At 52.5% G+C, this 6000-nt stretch overlaps 1 protein-coding gene across 5 annotated transcripts in view; it reads left to right on the top strand.

The window, feature by feature from the left end:
- The first annotated feature begins 4677 nt into the window (after positions 1-4677).
- Positions 4678-6000, top strand: part of SLC39A14 (solute carrier family 39 member 14) — a 49653-nt gene continuing 48330 nt past the window's right edge. For 3 of the 5 annotated variants that reach the window (XM_061571072.1, XM_061571077.1, XM_061571078.1), the window contains exon 1: positions 4753-4771. The gene's annotated coding sequence lies outside the window, so the exon portion shown is untranslated. Of the gene's footprint in view, positions 4772-6000 lie in introns of all 5 variants that reach the window. The other 2 variants (XM_061571073.1, XM_061571075.1) reach the window with 2 other exon arrangements.

Here is a 6000-nt window from a genome sequence, read left to right as displayed (position 1 = left end):
AGGTCGTTTGTCTGCTTTGTACCATGCATCGTGATACTGTAACTGGGATGTAAATGGTGATCTTTTAAAATGGCCTTCATCCATCAGTCGATTGATCACAATCGTCTGCAGCGGCTTTTGGTTAACCAGCAACCAAAACGGTCACTGCTTCGCGTGCTTTCAGATGCGCTTCTGCGGCGATCTGGAACACTCTTCCGATAATAGGAAGCCACTGGAGCTATGCACTTTTAAATCTAGATTGAAAACGAGTTTCTTTCCAACTACTTTTTGTGTTTAGTTTATTTTCCTTCCCATACACCTCCAATTAGCACGGTTGGCTACGTACGGTGTGAAATAAGTTCAACATACACGCATAGTGAATGTAAAAAAACATGTTAAACACCAATACATGGTAACCGCTCCAGCAATTTATAAAAAAAAAAATCGAGATTTTCCAGTGTTTATTGTTTTCATTTTGAAATTGGCCTCTCGAGTCAAAGTTAACACAATGGCGAAGTGTGTTTAACCGACCTATAACCGCGGCACCATAAAATCGCGTTGGTAGAGAAGTTTCGTGCGGAAGTTCACACGGCAATCAGCGGTCAAGAACCGCGCCACCGTGATGGAGAGATGACAGAGATGACACAATGGGCGAGTTTACAGCGTGCTGAACCTTGGGTCGAGTTTTTATGTAATGCTGCTGTCAATATGGCCCAGTTGCATGTGTGTGTGCGCGTGTATGTGGGGAGCGATAGTGTAGCGGTTAGCGTGCTGCGCTATGAACCCGGCGATATGGGTTTGATTCCCGCTCACGGCCAACACCAGTGACGATTATCTGAACCGGTCCCGGGCCTCCCCTAGGTCGACTCAGCCTCAAATGAGTACCTGGTGCGGTGTGTAAACATTGCCACTAGGGAGACAAAGGCGGTCGGGCATGGTGCTGGCCACCCCCCTATACGGGGGATCTTTGTATGTTTATGCACATCTTATTGAGGGGTTCGTGGGGGAGAAGAGAGAAGAGTGCAATTCCCCTCCAGGTCCTCTGCCGTTATCTGTGGGCCACACGTTTTTCAAACTCTGAACAAAGACCTCGGGGACAGACCATGGAAAGCGAAACCTCTCAAGAGTAGTGGCAGAGAGGAGTTCCACATGTAAATTTGTTGAGCGGTCTGTAATTATTGTGCCATTGACAAAAGCTGCGACTTTTCACGTCCCAGATTTCCCTGGGCAGCAGCTACCTTAACAAAAATACGACCTTGGTGAAACCAGCACAGGTGGCAACCCTCGGACCACATGATAAAACGAAGGGCTCCTTCCCGCACCTCCCATTAGCACGGTTGGCTATGTACGGTGCGATAGAAGTTCTACATACATCTTGGCGGCTGTAGAGGCTGGGCCTGCCTCGCTTCCCCGTGGTCTGGCCTATATTGGGCTAGAGATGGCTGGTGATATTCACAATGCACTGCTTCCCAGCCCAGTCATTTCCCCACGTAACCCTTACCATTATCATTATTTAGAAAGTTATTGTCTCATTATCTTTGTTCCTACATTTGCAGCCTCTCCTGGCCTCCCTCCTCCACAACCATCGCCTTGACCACTACATCTACTGGGACCCATATTAACAGGAATCATTCGTTAGAGGTGAGTGTGCCTGCCGAGTGGTGAGTGCTGGTGTGTATGTAAAGGTGCGTGTGACTTTGGTGATGTGTCGGCACTTCGGCTGTATCCACGTTGCACAGCGAGAGTTGCCGAGGGCAAATGGTCAACAACAACGGGATGGCCTAGGTCAGGGGTCGGCAACCAAAATAACAAAAAGAGCCATTTCTTTCCAATTCGGTACAAAATTCAGTATTTCAAGAGCCGCAATGCATCTGAGTACATACGTACTCATCGTCAAGAAGCAGCCCGTAAAGAGCCGCATGCGGCTCCGGAGCCGTAGGTTGCCGACCCCTGGCCTAAGTAGTGTCCACAACGCGCAGTTAGTACTGCAGTTACCGATTCATCCAGGAGAGATACGTTGAGTCGTAGGATTTTTTGTAGGTGGACCCTGCCACATTGGGTTTTTGTTTTTGAAGGTGTTTTCGGCAACTTATTAATGATGAGTGTTTACGTATGTGAAAGGAATGAGGATCACCCATAGAACCCCCCCCCATCATCACGGGCGCAAGGAGGCAACACTCTATCCCCGTACAGATAACGATTAGTCAACTCGCTGTCCTGCCTTCTGGTGAGCCAGGGTTGGATTACAGGCGTGCACCACCCTGTTGCCCCCTGACCTGATTATGCAAATTCCACATTCCTATGGCAGGACACAGGACGCACGCACCTGCTGAGTTCTCACGCTTATTTATATTAATCCCAGTGGATGGTTGAGATATACCGTGAGCCGACCGTGACCAGGACGTGAACTTGTAACTTTGGACTATGAATTCCGGACTGGGAAAATCCATACTGGCAGTCGTTCGCCGTGGGGCAGGCGACACACGGGCAGAGGGCAGGCGACAGGGGGAGGAAGAGAGGGGAGGAGGTGGTCTCAGAGGCCGTGCGAATCCAGCAGAAGGCGCAGAATCCACGAACATGGCCGGCCGGCAAGTGGAGTTGGTTGCGAGTTCGATGTTCAGGTGATATTCACTTTCCATTTGTGAAAAAAAATTTTTATTAAAGGATTGACAGCCAAAGTGACGGTTGTGTAACAATTCACAACTGGCCAGCTTCACGTAACAACAGTTGGTTTTATAAGTCAACAGGGGCGGTTTCTTCATTAGGGCGATTGGGCGACGCACCACCAATATCATTCAACCACAGAGTCACGCTAGCCGTCACTGTGCCTCTGGATATAGTCCAATCAGCGTCATGTCACGTTCTGTGGAGTACCGCCTCTTTTTGGCCGATTTCACTCTGGCTGAGAATCGCCCCGAGTGGCCCCATAGACTTACATTCAAAGATGTTTTTTTTCGACCGGGGGGCGCTGCAATGCATTCTCTATGGCTTCTGGGAAGGCTCGCCCTAACGTGCTTACGTCATAATACGTAAGCACGTTTCATCCAACAATATAATTTGTCGCCACCTAGTGGAATCTTTAATAAAAGAAACTTGAGTGGATTGTATTAATAGTGAGTATAGAAACAAACAAGATGTATTGTAAGAGTCACTTTATTTTTCATTAATATTAAAGAAGTGAAGTTGCCTTTACATGCTTAAGCTGTTAATTTATCCATTGCATGGGTGGATCTTATCCTTATCAATCATCCAGACATTTGCCCCCCCCTGAGAGATTTTGCAGGAGCCGCCACTGTAAGTCAAGGTGGTGCAATTGCGAATGCTGTAGCAACTGAATATCGAACTTGCGACCAATTGTGCTGCAAACACTTCCCTCATCGTCAAGGTCTTGGCCACGCCCGGGAATCGAACTCGGGCTGGTCGAGGTCGTAGCGCAGCGTGCCGACCACCACTGCAGCAGGACTGCGATCGCTCAGTCTCCTGCCCCGAGGGCCGTCCATAGGGGAAGGGGCCCGGGGAACATCCCACTGTGGGCCCCCCAACGCCTTCAACTCAACCGGAAGTATTGTAGGCCCCTGGGCTCCGGGTACTGTGAGCCCCCAGTTATATTTTCAAAAGTAAAAAAAGTTAAAGAAAAATGTAATTGTATTTTACAAGGCTAACAACAAATAGAATTCAGCATTCACAAATGAAATAACTTTTTACTTCATCTCTGGAGGCCCCCTCCAGCTGGCGGAGGCCCCTGGGCTGCAGCCCCTAAAGCCTCGTGCCTGAATCCGGCCCTGCTCGGGATGATGGCGCTCTGCCTGTTCCTCACCGGGAGATGGAGCCGACCCGTCGAATAGCACGGGACAATCATTACCTCTTTATCTCAAGGCGACCTGGGGGGCGGGGGGTTACGCCAGGTCATTTTAAATACACAGAATAGTCAAACGTTTAACATGTAACACATGCGGACTAAATTCAGCAATCGTTGAATAAATATTGGACTAAAGCTGAGTAAAGGATGTGAATTTCCCATTTCGAATGTTAAACACTGCACGAGAGTGGTAGTGACTAGTGAGAGCGGCTCGCAAGCTGAAGGTTGCGAGTTAACATCCTGGCTGGGGTGGGGGGTCATTTGGCCCATCATCAATCAATATCCATAAAATATATACCACTTTGTGACGAAGTCAACCGTGGATCCTGTCTAGATAAACTCGCCCCCGCCTTATAAATGTGTAATTTCCACCACTGCCTTAGGCCTGTAAATAGAACACTCGCAACAATTTTGCAATGTTAATTTGAGCAGTGAACTCACGCTGTTGATATGGACACATCTGCTGCTGCTGCCGCCTTGTTGTGTCATCGGACATACGCCGAGATGCCAACAGTGCGCTGTGCCACCTCTACACAAGCAGCACTCGCTGTCCCCCACTCGCCAAATCTCACACCAACATGGTGAGTACACGTGAGGAGTGAGTACACGTGGGTGAGTGGACACGTGGAGAGTGGATACGTGCGGGGTGAGTGGACACGTGCGGGGTGAGTGCACGTGGTGAGTGGACACGTGCGGGGTGAGTGCACGTGGTGAGTGGACACGTGCGGGGTGAGTGCACGTGGTGAGTGGACACGTGCGGGGTGAGTGCACGTGGTGAGTGGTGGACACGTGGCGAGGTTAAGTCCGCCCCCGCTGGGTTCGCGGCGCGGCTGACGTCACTGCCCATGACGTCAACCGGCCGCGCGCGCTGCTCCAGTGAGCTGCGTGCGGCGCGCTGAGAAGGAGAGGAGGCGCAGGTGAGAGATGTGAGTGGTGAGTGGGAGGTGAGTGGTGAGTGGGAGGTGAGTGGTGAGTGGGAGGTGAGTGGTGAGTGGGAGGTGAGTGGTGAGTGAAAGGTGTTTGGGAGGTGAGTGAGCGAGAGGCACAGAGGAGCGGTCGGGGGCCCCGCTGCCCCCCCGTCTATCGCCGCCTGCACCGCGACCCGGCCGGCGTGAGAGCGACCTTTTCTGCTCTCTCGCCCCCTCGTCTCCATCCTCTCTCACTGCTCCGTCCACGCACTCTCCCTGCTCTCCATCTCCTTTCTCCGCTGTCTCTGCCCTCTTCCTGCTCGCTCTTCTCGCCGTCCTCTCCCTGCTGCTGGCCACTGATTCGCATCGCTTCCCACCCCTCGCTTTTCCCTCTGCGCTCTCGCTGCGTATTTCTCCTTGCCAACCCCACGCTTCTCTCCATGCTCTCCTTCTCCGCTCTCCTTACTCTCTCTCTCTCTCGTCGCACTCTCCCCATGTATGTGCACGTATGTTGAACTTCTTTCGCACCGGACGTAGCCAACCGGAGCTAATCGGAGGTGCGGAGGAAGGACATGCTCTCCCCCCACTATCTCCCCCCCCCACTATCTCTCTCCCCCTTCCCCCACTATCTCTCTCCCCCACTATCTCTCTCCCCCTTCCCCCACTATCTCTCTCCCCCACTATCTCTCTCCCCCTTCCCCCACTATCTCTCTCCCCCCACTATCTCTCTCCCCCTTCCCCCACTATCTCTCTCCCCCCACTATCTCTCTCCCCCTTCCCCCACTATCTCTCTCCCCCTTCCCCCACTATCTCTCTCCCCACTATCTCTCTCCCCCCACTATTTCTCTCCCCCCCACTATTTCTCTCCCCCCCCACTATTTCTCTCCCCCCCACTATTTCTCTCCCCCCACTATCTCTCTCCCCCCCACTTTCTCTCCCCCCCACTATCTCTCCCCCCCACTATCTCTCCCCCCCCCCACTATCTCTCTCCCCCCACTATCTATCTCCCCACTATCTCTCTCCCCCCACTATCTCTCCCCACTATCTCTCTCCCCTCACTATCTCTCTCCCCCCACTATCTCCCCCCCCCTACTATCTCTCCCCCCCCACTATCTCTCTCCCCCCCCCCCACTATCTCTCTCCCCCCCCTATCTCTCTCCCCCCCCATCTCTCTCCCCCCCCCCCCCATCTCTCTCCCCCCACTATCTCTCCCCCCCCCCATCTCTCTCCCCCCCCCATCTCTCTCCCCCCCCC

This window comes from Lethenteron reissneri, chromosome 47 (assembly GCF_015708825.2).
Source record: "Lethenteron reissneri isolate LAM-NWPU_2019-01 chromosome 47, ASM1570882v1, whole genome shotgun sequence".
NCBI lineage: Eukaryota > Metazoa > Chordata > Hyperoartia > Petromyzontiformes > Petromyzontidae > Lethenteron > Lethenteron reissneri.
This window is presented reverse-complemented; position numbering and strand designations above follow the sequence as displayed.